The 13,057-nt window shown below is 48.8% G+C and overlaps 3 non-coding genes across 3 annotated transcripts; all 3 read right to left on the bottom strand.

The window, feature by feature from the left end:
• Window positions 1-282: 282 nt before the first annotated feature.
• Window positions 283-354, bottom strand: Trnaa-ggc (transfer RNA alanine (anticodon GGC)). Its single transcript has one exon. It is a non-coding gene; the product is annotated as a tRNA-Ala (tRNA).
• A 7,830-nt stretch (window positions 355-8,184) lies between these two features.
• Window positions 8,185-8,256, bottom strand: Trnaa-ggc (transfer RNA alanine (anticodon GGC)). Its single transcript has one exon. It is a non-coding gene; the product is annotated as a tRNA-Ala (tRNA).
• Window positions 8,257-9,772: 1,516 nt separating this feature from the next.
• On the bottom strand, window positions 9,773-9,844 carry Trnaa-ggc (transfer RNA alanine (anticodon GGC)). Its single transcript has one exon. It is a non-coding gene; the product is annotated as a tRNA-Ala (tRNA).
• Window positions 9,845-13,057: the final 3,213 nt, after the last annotated feature.

The raw sequence follows: 13,057 nt of genomic DNA, 5'->3' as shown, positions 1-13,057 counted from the left end.
GCCACAATGAAAGTGGCACGTATAACGTCGAAAATAGAATTCGGACACCGCTCTGAGTAAGACCAACGTGTTGTCCACCCTCTAGACTTCAATGAGGTTAAGCCGCGATACCTAAGACAGATCTGCACTCGATGACACCTCGATAACAGCCGGTCCCCACACTTACATCTTGCTCTCCTTACGTCAGTATACATCATATCAGTCTGTGACGCTGGCTTTGCAACATCTTGCGTGCCTTTAGGTTCGCCGCGACCAACACTTACCATGCACTGACCAAAAAAATGGTGGCGCCGCGGCTTGAACACTGGACCTTTCACATGCCAAGCGAATGCTCTACCAACTGAGCTACGCCCCATGCACGAGCAAACTGCGCTATTCCCCATTCTTTGCGACTCAGATGCGCACGGACACGATGGTTGGTTGGTTTGTAGCGGTGAAGGGAGCAGAGTACAAAGGCGCTGACCCGTTCATATACACAAAAGTACCAAGTAGTTTCGATGCTCTGGTATTACAAATGCAAATTCCGTCTGTTTTTAACGTCTTAAATTGAAAGAGCCGTCACAAATTGCTCCGTTTTCACTCCTTGACGACAATCATACAGCACCTGAGGTAACAAACACATCTCGAGCCCCATTGTGCACTCCATTATTCATGCCAACTCAGTGCCTCGCTCTTTACTACTGTGTACCAATCTTGTCGTCCAACTGCAAAACACTGGGCCACAACAAGTTTCCGCGTCTCCATTGCACTGCGCATACTACGAAACGCTCCCCAAACTTGGCACTCACCCTCGCAGCCGACTTTTCCGACTTTCCACGACGCTCACGCTAGTGACAGCATTATTTATAGTTCGACGACGCGCCAAAGCGAATGAGCACATTTCGCCTACGGCTTAGGCCACCCTCCTAGTGTTGTTGCTCGGTGTCTGCAGGCAGCGAGGGTCTGCAAGCTTCCTGTGTTCGCACCTATGTCACCTGTGCTTGCTTGTCAGAGACAGACTATCGCAAAACATACAACTCACTCCATGAATTGATTGCTACGGCATCTGTTATCAGCAGTCACAACTAGCAACACCAGTAGCAGCTGACTGCACGCAAAGAATAGGAATGTGCAGTGGGATTTACGTGAACTCAGCGCAAGGCAGATCTTACCGACATAGGCTTGAGAATCTTACGGGAACACTTGTACTGTTTCTAAATTAAGTGTAGGCGTGGGAGGAGGGTGCTTCCTGCGCACTAATAACAGCACGCTTGTCAATTGTGGATGCTAATCATTCGCTTGTATCTTCCTAGACACATCTGCTGGTTGTGAATTATTCCACTTGCATGGCAAGGTGCGCATGTAGGTGTGTTAAAAATTCTGGAGGTACTGGTTATTGATCCCAGTACCTCTCGCATATTAAGCGAGCGCTCTACCCTCTGAGCTACGCCCGCCCCCCCGAAGACTAATGGTGCTACATACAGCCATATAGACGACACAGACCCTTGCACTCCCATTATTCAGCAGACAAACACTACTCTCTATGTATCCGTTAGGGTGTCTTTCAGGTTTCGTGCATTCTGTATCGAATCGTAGTTGGCCACAATGAAAGTGGCACGTATAACGTCGAAAATAGAATTCGGACACCGCTCTGAGTAAGACCAACGTGTTGTCCACCCTCTAGACTTCAATGAGGTTAAGCCGCGATACCTAAGACAGATCTGCACTCGATGACACCTCGATAACAGCCGGTCCCCACACTTACATCTTGCTCTCCTTACGTCAGTATACATCATATCAGTCTGTGACGCTGGCTTTGCAACATCTTGCGTGCCTTTAGGTTCGCCGCGACCAACACTTACCATGCACTGACCAAAAAAATGGTGGCGCCGCGGCTTGAACACTGGACCTTTCACATGCCAATCGAACGCTCTACTAACTGAGCTACGCCCCATGCACGAGCAAACTGCGCTATTCCCCATTCTTTGCGACTCAGATGCGCACGGACACGATGGTTGGTTGGTTTGTAGCGGTGAAGGGAGCAGAGTACAAAGGCGCGGACCCGTTCATATACACAAAAGTTCCAAGTAGTTTCGATGCTCTGGTATTACAAATGCAAATTCCGTCTGTTTTTAACGTCTTAAATTGAAAGAGCCGTCACAAATTGCTCCGTTTTCACTCCTTGACGACAATCATACAGCACCTGAGGTAACAAACACATCTCGAGCCCCATTGTGCACTCCATTATTCATGCCAACTCAGTGCCTCGCTCTTTACTACTGTGTACCAATCTTGTCGTCCAACTGCAAAACACTGGGCCACAACAAGTTTCCGCGTCTCCATTGCACTGCGCATACTACGAAACGCTCCCCAAACTTGGCACTCACCCTCGCAGCCGACTTTTCCGACTTTCCACGACGCTCACGCTAGTGACAGCATTATTTATAGTTCGACGACGCGCCAAAGCGAATGAGCACATTTCGCCTACGGCTTAGGCCACCCTCCTAGTGTTGTTGCTCGGTGTCTGCAGGCAGCGAGGGTCTGCAAGCTTCCTGTGTTCGCACCTATGTCACCTGTGCTTGCTTGTCAGAGACAGACTATCGCAAAACATACAACTCACTCCATGAATTGATTGCTACGGCATCTGTTATCAGCAGTCACAACTAGCAACACCAGTAGCAGCTGACTGCACGCAAAGAATAGGAATGTGCAGTGGGATTTACGTGAACTCAGCGCAAGGCAGATCTTACCGACATAGGCTTGAGAATCTTACGGGAACACTTGTACTGTTTCTAAATTAAGTGTAGGCGTGGGAGGAGGGTGCTTCCTGCGCACTAATAACAGCACGCTTGTCAATTGTGGATGCTAATCATTCGCTTGTATCTTCCTAGACACATCTGCTGGTTGTGAATTATTCCACTTGCATGGCAAGGTGCGCATGTAGGTGTGTTAAAAATTCTGGAGGTACTGGGTATTGATCCCAGTACCTCTCGCATACTAAGCGAGCGCTCTACCATATGAGCTACGCCAGCCCCCCCGAAGACTAATGGTGCTACATACAGCCATATAGAGGACACAGACCCTTGCACTCCCATTATTCAGCAGACAAACACTACTCTCTATGTATCCGTTAGGGTGTCTTTCAGGTTTCGTGCATTCTGTATCGAATCGTAGTTGGCCACAATGAAAGTGGCACGTATAACGTCGAAAATAGAATTCGGACACCGCTCTGAGTAAGACCAACGTGTTGTCCACCCTCTAGACTTCAATGAGGTTAAGCCGCGATACCTAAGACAGATCTGCACTCGATGACACCTCGATAACAGCCGGTCCCCACACTTACATCTTGCTCTCCTTACGTCAGTATACATCATATCAGTCTGTGACGCTGGCTTTGCAACATCTTGCGTGCCTTTAGGTTCGCCGCGCCCAACACTTACCATGCACTGACCAAAAAAATGATGGCGCCGCGGCTTCAACACTGGACCTTTCACATGCCAATCGAACGCTCTACTAACTGAGCTACGCCCCATGCACGAGCAAACTGCGCTATTCCCCATTCTTTGCGACTCAGATGCGCACGGACACGATGGTTGGTTGGTTTGTAGCGGTGAAGGGAGCAGAGTACAAAGGCGCGGACCCGTTCATATACACAAAAGTTCCAAGTAGTTTCGATGCTCTGGTATTACAAATGCAAATTCCGTCTGTTTTTAACGTCTTAAATTGAAAGAGCCGTCACAAATTGCTCCGTTTTCACTCCTTGACGACAATCATACAGCACCTGAGGTAACAAACACATCTCGAGCCCCATTGTGCACTCCATTATTCATGCCAACTCAGTGCCTCGCTCTTTACTACTGTGTACCAATCTTGTCGTCCAACTGCAAAACACTGGGCCACAACAAGTTTCCACGTCTCCATTGCACTGCGCATACTACGAAACGCTCCCCAAACTTGGCACTCACCCTCGCAGCCGACTTTTCCGACTTTCCACGACGCTCACGCAACGCTCACGCTAGTGACAGCATTATTTATAGTTCGACGTCACGCCAAAGCGAATGAGCACATTTCGCCTACGGCTTAGGCCGCCCTCCTAGTGTGGCTGCTCGGTGTCTGCAGGCAGCGAGGGTCTGCAAGCTTCCTGTGTTCGCACCTATGTCACCTGTGCTTGCTTGTCAGAGACAGACTATCTCAAAACATACAACTCACTCCATGAATTGATTGCTACGGCATCTGTTATCAGCAGTCACAACTAGCAACACCAGTAGCAGCTGACTGCACGCAAAGAATAGGAATGTGCAGTAGGATTTACGTGAACTCAGCGCAAAGCAGATCTTTCCGACATAGGCTTGAGAATCTTACGGGAACACTTGTACTGTTTCTAAATTAAGTGTAGGCGTGGGAGGGGGGTGCTTCCTGCGCACTAATAACAGCACGCTTGTCAATTGTGGATGCTAATCATTCGCTTGTATCTCCCTAGACACATCTGCTGGTTGTGAATTATTCCACTTGCATGGCAAGGTGCGCATGTAGGTGTGTTAAAAATTCTGGAGGCACTGGGTATTGATCCCAGTTCCTCTCGCATACTAAGCGAGCGCTCTACCATCTGAGCTACGCCCGCCCCCCCGAAGACTAATGGTGCTACATACAGCCATATAGACGACATAGAATCTTGCACTCCCATTATTCAGCAGACAAACACTACTCTCTATGTATCCGTTAGGGTGTCTTTCAGGTTTCGTGCATTCTGTATAGAATCGTAGTTGGCCACAATGAAAGTGGTACGTATAACGTCGAAAATAGAATTCGGACACCGCTCTGAGTAAGACCAACGTGTTGTCCACCCTCTAGACTTCAATGAGGTTAAGCCGCGATACCTAAGACAGATCTGCACTCGATGACACCTCGATAACAGCCGGTCCCCACACTTACATCTTGCTCTCCTTACGTCAGTATACATCATATCAGTCTGTGACGCTGGCTTTGCAACATCTTGCGTGCCTTTAGGTTCGCCGCGACCAACACTTACCATGCACTGACCAAAAAAATGGTGGCGCCGCGGCTTGAACACTGGACCTTTCACATGCCAATCGAACGCTCTACCAACTGAGCTACGCCCCATGCACGAGCAAACTGCGCTATTCCCCATTCTTTGCGACTCAGATGCGCACGGACACGATGGTTGGTTGGTTTGTAGCGGTGAAGGGAGCAGAGTACAAAGGCGCGGACCCGTTCATATACACAAAAGTACCAAGTAGTTTCGATGCTCTGGTATTACAAATGCAAATTCCGTCTGTTTTTAACGTCTTAAATTGAAAGAGCCGTCACAAATTGCTCCGTTTTCACTCCTTGACGACAATCATACAGCACCTGAGGTAACAAACACATCTCGAGCCCCATTGTGCACTCCATTATTCATGCCAACTCAGTGCCTCGCTCTTTACTACTGTGTACCAATCTTGTCGTCCAACTGCAAAACACTGGGCCACAACAAGTTTCCGCGTCTCCATTGCACTGCGCATACTACGAAACGCTCCCCAAACTTGGCACTCACCCTCGCAGCCGACTTTTCCGACTTTCCACGACGCTCACGCTAGTGACAGCATTATTTATAGTTCGACGACGCGCCAAAGCGAATGAGCACATTTCGCCTACGGCTTAGGCCACCCTCCTAGTGTTGTTGCTCGGTGTCTGCAGGCAGCGAGGGTCTGCAAGCTTCCTGTGTTCGCACCTATGTCACCTGTGCTTGCTTGTCAGAGACAGACTATCGCAAAACATACAACTCACTCCATGAATTGATTGCTACGGCATCTGTTATCAGCAGTCACAACTAGCAACACCAGTAGCAGCTGACTGCACGCAAAGAATAGGAATGTGCAGTGGGATTTACGTGAACTCAGCGCAAGGCAGATCTTACCGACATAGGCTTGAGAATCTTACGGGAACACTTGTACTGTTTCTAAATTAAGTGTAGGCGTGGGAGGAGGGTGCTTCCTGCGCACTAATAACAGCACGCTTGTCAATTGTGGATGCTAATCATTCGCTTGTATCTTCCTAGACACATCTGCTGGTTGTGAATTATTCCACTTGCATGGCAAGGTGCGCATGTAGGTGTGTTAAAAATTCTGGAGGTACTGGGTATTGATCCCAGTACCTCTCGCATACTAAGCGAGCGCTCTACCATATGAGCTACGCCCGCCCCCCCGAAGACTAATGGTGCTACATACAGCCATATAGACGACACAGACCCTTGCACTCCCATTATTCAGCAGACAAACACTACTCTCTATGTATCCGTTAGGGTGTCTTTCAGGTTTCGTGCATTCTGTATCGAATCGTAGTTGGCCACAATGAAAGTGGCACGTATAACGTCGAAAATAGAATTCGGACACCGCTCTGAGTAAGACCAACGTGTTGTCCACCCTCTAGACTTCAATGAGGTTAAGCCGCGATACCTAAGACAGATCTGCACTCGATGACACCTCGATAACAGCCGGTCCCCACACTTACATCTTGCTCTCCTTACGTCAGTATACATCATATCAGTCTGTGACGCTGGCTTTGCAACATCTTGCGTGCCTTTAGGTTCGCCGCGACCAACACTTACCATGCACTGACCAAAAAAATGGTGGCGCCGCGGCTTGAACACTGGACCTTTCACATGCCAATCGAACGCCCTACTAACTGAGCTACGCCCCATGCACGAGCAAACTGCGCTATTCCCCATTCTTTGCGACTCAGATGCGCACGGACACGATGGTTGGTTGGTTTGTAGCGGTGAAGGGAGCAGAGTACAAAGGCGCGGACCCGTTCATATACACAAAAGTTCCAAGTAGTTTCGATGCTCTGGTATTACAAATGCAAATTCCGTCTGTTTTTAACGTCTTAAATTGAAAGAGCCGTCACAAATTGCTCCGTTTTCACTCCTTGACGACAATCATACAGCACCTGAGGTAACAAACACATCTCGAGCCCCATTGTGCACTCCATTATTCATGCCAACTCAGTGCCTCGCTCTTTACTACTGTGTACCAATCTTGTCGTCCAACTGCAAAACACTGGGCCACAACAAGTTTCCACGTCTCCATTGCACTGCGCATACTACGAAACGCTCCCCAAACTTGGCACTCACCCTCGCAGCCGACTTTTCCGACTTTCCACGACGCTCACGCTAGTGACAGCATTATTTATAGTTCGACGTCACGCCAAAGCGAATGAGCACATTTCGCCTACGGCTTAGGCCGCCCTCCTAGTGTGGCTGCTCGGTGTCTGCAGGCAGCGAGGGTCTGCAAGCTTCCTGTGTTCGCACCTATGTCACCTGTGCTTGCTTGTCAGAGACAGACTATCGCAAAACATACAACTCACTCCATGAATTGATTGCTACGGCATCTGTTATCAGCAGTCACAACTAGCAACACCAGTAGCAGCTGACTGCACGCAAAGAATAGGAATGTGCAGTAGGATTTACGTGAACTCAGCGCAAAGCAGATCTTTCCGACATAGGCTTGAGAATCTTACGGGAACACTTGTACTGTTTCTAAATTAAGTGTAGGCGTGGGAGGGGGGTGCTTCCTGCGCACTAATAACAGCACGCTTGTCAATTGTGGATGCTAATCATTCGCTTGTATCTTCCTATACACATCTGCTGGTTGTGAATTATTCCACTTGCATGGCAAGGTGCGCATGTAGGTGTGTTAAAAATTCTGGAGGCACTGGGTATTGATCCCAGTTCCTCTCGCATACTAAGCGAGCGCTCTACCATATGAGCTACGCCCGCCCCCCCCGAAGACTAATGGTGCTACATACAGCCATATAGACGACACAGACCCTTGCACTCCCATTATTCAGCAGACAAACACTACTCTCTATGTATCCGTTAGGGTGTCTTTCAGGTTTCGTGCATTCTGTATCGAATCGTAGTTGGCCACAATGAAAGTGGCACGTATAACGTCGAAAATAGAATTCGGACACCGCTCTGAGTAAGACCAACGTGTTGTCCACCCTCTAGACTTCAATGAGGTTAAGCCGCGATACCTAAGACAGATCTGCACTCGATGACACCTCGATAACAGCCGGTCCCCACGCTTACATCTTGCTCTCCTTACGTCAGTATACATCATATCAGTCTGTGACGCTGGCTTTGCAACATCTTGCGTGCCTTTAGGTTCACCGCGACCAACACTTACCATGCACTGACCAAAAAAATGGTGGCGCCGCGGCTTGAACACTGGACCTTTCACATGCCAAGCGAACGCTCTACCAACTGAGCTACGCCCCATGCACGAGCAAACTGCGCTATTCCCCATTCTTTGCGACTCAGATGCGCACGGACACGATGGTTGGTTGGTTTGTAGCGGTGAAGGGAGCAGAGTACAAAGGCGCGGACCCGTTCATATACACAAAAGTACCAAGTAGTTTCGATGCTCTGGTATTACAAATGCAAATTCCGTCTGTTTTTAACGTCTTAAATTGAAAGAGCCGTCACAAATTGCTCCGTTTTCACTCCTTGACGACAATCATACAGCACCTGAGGTAACAAACACATCTCGAGCCCCATTGTGCACTCCATTATTCATGCCAACTCAGTGCCTCGCTCTTTACTACTGTGTACCAATCTTGTCGTCCAACTGCAAAACACTGGACCACAACAAGTTTCCGCGTCTCCATTGCACTGCGCATACTACGAAACGCTCCCCAAACTTGGCACTCACCCTCGCAGCCGACTTTTCCGACTTTCCACGACGCTCACGCAACGCTCACGCTAGTGACAGCATTATTTATAGTTCGACGTCACGCCAAAGCGAATGAGCACATTTCACCTACGGCTTAGGCCGCCCTCCTAGTGTGGCTGCTCGGTGTCTGCAGGCAGCGAGGGTCTGCAAGCTTCCTGTGTTCGCACCTATGTCACCTGTGCTTGCTTGTCAGAGACAGACTATCGCAAAACATACAACTCACTCCATGAATTGATTGCTACGGCATCTGTTATCAGCAGTCACAACTAGCAACACCAGTAGCAGCTGACTGCACGCAAAGAATAGGAATGTGCAGTAGGATTTACGTGAACTCAGCGCAAACAGATCTTTCCGACATAGGCTTGAGAATCTTACGGGAACACTTGTACTGTTTCTAAATTAAGTGTAGGCGTGGGAGGGGGGTGCTTCCTGCGCACTAATAACAGCACGCTTGTCAATTGTGGATGCTAATCATTCGCTTGTATCTTCCTATACACATCTGCTGGTTGTGAATTATTCCACTTGCATGGCAAGGTGCGCATGTAGGTGTGTTAAAAATTCTGGAGGCACTGGGTATTGATCCCAGTTCCTCTCGCATACTAAGCGAGCGCTCTACCATATGAGCTACGCCCGCCCCCCCGAAGACTAATGGTGCTACATACAGCCATATAGACGACACAGACCCTTGCACTCCCATTATTCAGCAGACAAACACTACTCTCTATGTATCCGTTAGGGTGTCTTTCAGGTTTCGTGCATTCTGTATCGAATCGTAGTTGGCCACAATGAAAGTGGCACGTATAACGTCGAAAATAGAATTCGGACACCGCTCTGAGTAAGACCAACGTGTTGTCCACCCTCTAGACTTCAATGAGGTTAAGCCGCGATACCTAAGACAGATCTGCACTCGATGACACCTCGATAACAGCCGGTCCCCACACTTACATCTTGCTCTCCTTACGTCAGTATACATCATATCAGTCTGTGACGCTGGCTTTGCAACATCTTGCGTGCCTTTAGGTTCACCGCGACCAACACTTACCATGCACTGACCAAAAAAATGGTGGCGCCGCGGCTTGAACACTGGACCTTTCACATGCCAAGCGAACGCTCTACCAACTGAGCTACGCCCCATGCACGAGCAAACTGCGCTATTCCCCATTCTTTGCGACTCAGATGCGCACGGACACGATGGTTGGTTGGTTTGTAGCGGTGAAGGGAGCAGAGTACAAAGGCGCGGACCCGTTCATATACACAAAAGTACCAAGTAGTTTCGATGCTCGGGTATTACAAATGCAAATTCCGTCTGTTTTTAACGTCTTAAATTGAAAGAGCCGTCACAAATTGCTCCGTTTTCACTCCTTGACGACAATCATACAGCACCTGAGGTAACAAACACATCTCGAGCCCCATTGTGCACTCCATTATTCATGCCAACTCAGTGCCTCGCTCTTTACTACTGTGTACCAATCTTGTCGTCCAACTGCAAAACACTGGACCACAACAAGTTTCCGCGTCTCCATTGCACTGCGCATACTACGAAACGCTCCCCAAACTTGGCACTCACCCTCGCAGCCGACTTTTCCGACTTTCCACGACGCTCACGCAACGCTCACGCTAGTGACAGCATTATTTATAGTTCGACGTCACGCCAAAGCGAATGAGCACATTTCACCTACGGCTTAGGCCGCCCTCCTAGTGTGGCTGCTCGGTGTCTGCAGGCAGCGAGGGTCTGCAAGCTTCCTGTGTTCGCAACTATGTCACCTGTGCTTGCTTGTCAGAGACAGACTATCGCAAAACATACAACTCACTCCATGAATTGATTGCTACGGCATCTGTTATCAGCAGTCACAACTAGCAACACCAGTAGCAGCTGACTGCACGCAAAGAATAGGAATGTGCAGTGGGATTTACGTGAACTCAGCGCAAAACAGATCTTTCCGACATAGGCTTGAGAATCTTACGGGAACACTTGTACTGTTTCTAAATTAAGTGTAGGCGTGGGAGGGGGGTGTTTCCTGCGCACTAATAACAGCACGCTTGTCAATTGTGGATGCTAATCATTCGCTTGTATCTTCCTAGACACATCTGCTGGATGTGAATTATTCCACTTGCATGGCAAGGTGCGCATGTAGGTGTGTTAAAAATTCTGGAGGCACTGGGTATTGATCCCAGTTCCTCTCGCATACTAAGCGAGCGCTCTACCATATGAGCTACGCCCGCACCCCCGAAGACTAATGGTGCTACATACAGCCATATAGACGACACAGACCCTTGCACTCCCATTATTCAGCAGACAAACACTACTCTCTATGTATCCGTTAGGGTGTCTTTCAGGTTTCGTGCATTCTGTATAGAATCGTAGTTGGCCACAATGAAAGTGGCACGTATAACGTCGAAAATAGAATTCGGACACCGCTCTGAGTAAGACCAACGTGTTGTCCACCCTCTAGACTTCAATGAGATTAAGCCGCGATACCTAAGACAGATCTGCACTCGATGACACATCGATATCAGCCGGTCCCCACACTTACATCTTGCTCTCCTTACGTCAGTATACATCATATCAGTCTGTGACGCTGGCTTTGCAACATCTTGAGTGCCTTTAGGTTCGCCGCGACCAACACTTACCATGCACTGACCAAAAAAATGGTGGCGCCGCGGCTTGAACACTGGACCTTTCACATGCCAATCGAACGCTCTACCAACTGAGCTACGCCCCATGCACGAGCAAACTGCGCTATTCCCCATTCTTTGCGACTCAGATGCGCACGGACACGATGGTTGGTTGGTTTGTAGCGGTGAAGGGAGCAGAGTACAAAGGCGCGGACCCGTTCATATACACAAAAGTACTAAGTAGTTTCGATGCTCTGGTATTACAAATGCAAATTCCGTCTGTTTTTAACGTCTTAAATTGAAAGAGCCGTCACAAATTGCTCCGTTTTCACTCCTTGACGACAATCATACAGCACCTGAGGTAACAAACACATCTCGAGTCCCATTGTGCACTCCATTATTCATGCCAACTCAGTGCCTCGCTCTTTACTACTGTGTACCAATCTTGTCGTCCAACTGCAAAACACTGGGCCACAACAAGTTTCCGCGTCTCCATTGCACTGCGCATACTACGAAACGCTCCCCAAACTTGGCACTCACCCTCACAGCCGACTTTTCCGACTTTCCACTACGCTCACGCTAGTGACAGCATTATTTATAGTTCGACGACGCGCCAAAGCGAATGAGCACATTTCGCCTACGGCTTAGGCCGCCCTCCTAGTGTGGCTGCTCGGTGTCTGCAGGCAGCGAGGGTCTGCAAGCTTCCTGTGTTCGCACCTATGTCACCTGTGCTTGCTTGCCAGAGACAGACTATCGCAAAACATACAACTCACTCCATGAATTGATTGCTAGGGCATCTGTTATCAGCAGTCACAACTAGCAACACCAGTAGCAGCTGACTGCACGCAAAGAATAGGAATGTGCAGTGGGATTTACGTGAACTCAGCGCAAAACAGATCTTTCCGACATAGGCTTGAGAATCTTACGGGAACACTTGTACTGTTTCTAAATTAAGTGTAGGCGTGGGAGGGGGGTGTTTCCTGCGCACTAATAACAGCACGCTTGTCAATTGTGGATGCTAATCATTCGCTTGTATCTTCCTAGACACATCTGCTGGATGTGAATTATTCCACTTGCATGGCAAGGTGCGCATGTAGGTGTGTTAAAAATTCTGGAGGCACTGGGTATTGATCCCAGTTCCTCTCGCATACTAAGCGAGCGCTCTACCATATGAGCTACGCCCGCACCCCCGAAGACTAATGGTGCTACATACAGCCATATAGACGACACAGACCCTTGCACTCCCATTATTCAGCAGACAAACACTACTCTCTATGTATCCGTTAGGGTGTCTTTCAGGTTTCGTGCATTCTGTATCGAATCGTAGTTGGCCACAATGAAAGTGGCACGTATAACGTCGAAAATAGAATTCGGACACCGCTCTGAGTAAGACCAACGTGTTGTCCACCCTCTAGACTTCAATGAGATTAAGCCGCGATACCTAAGACAGATCTGCACTCGATGACACATCGATATCAGCCGGTCCCCACACTTACATCTTGCTCTCCTTACGTCAGTATACATCATATCAGTCTGTGACGCTGGCTTTGCAACATCTTGAGTGCCTTTAGGTTCGCCGCGACCAACACTTACCATGCACTGACCAAAAAAATGGTGGCGCCGCGGCTTGAACACTGGACCTTTCACATGCCAATCGAACGCTCTACCAACTGAGCTACGCCCCATGCACGAGCAAACTGCGCTATTCCCCATTCTTTGCGATTCAGATG

The sequence above is a fragment of the Schistocerca gregaria genome, chromosome 9 (assembly GCF_023897955.1).
Source record: "Schistocerca gregaria isolate iqSchGreg1 chromosome 9, iqSchGreg1.2, whole genome shotgun sequence".
Classification (NCBI taxonomy): domain Eukaryota; kingdom Metazoa; phylum Arthropoda; class Insecta; order Orthoptera; family Acrididae; genus Schistocerca; species Schistocerca gregaria.
The sequence above is the reverse complement of the archived record's forward strand: the minus strand, read 5'-3'. Positions and strand labels throughout refer to the sequence as shown.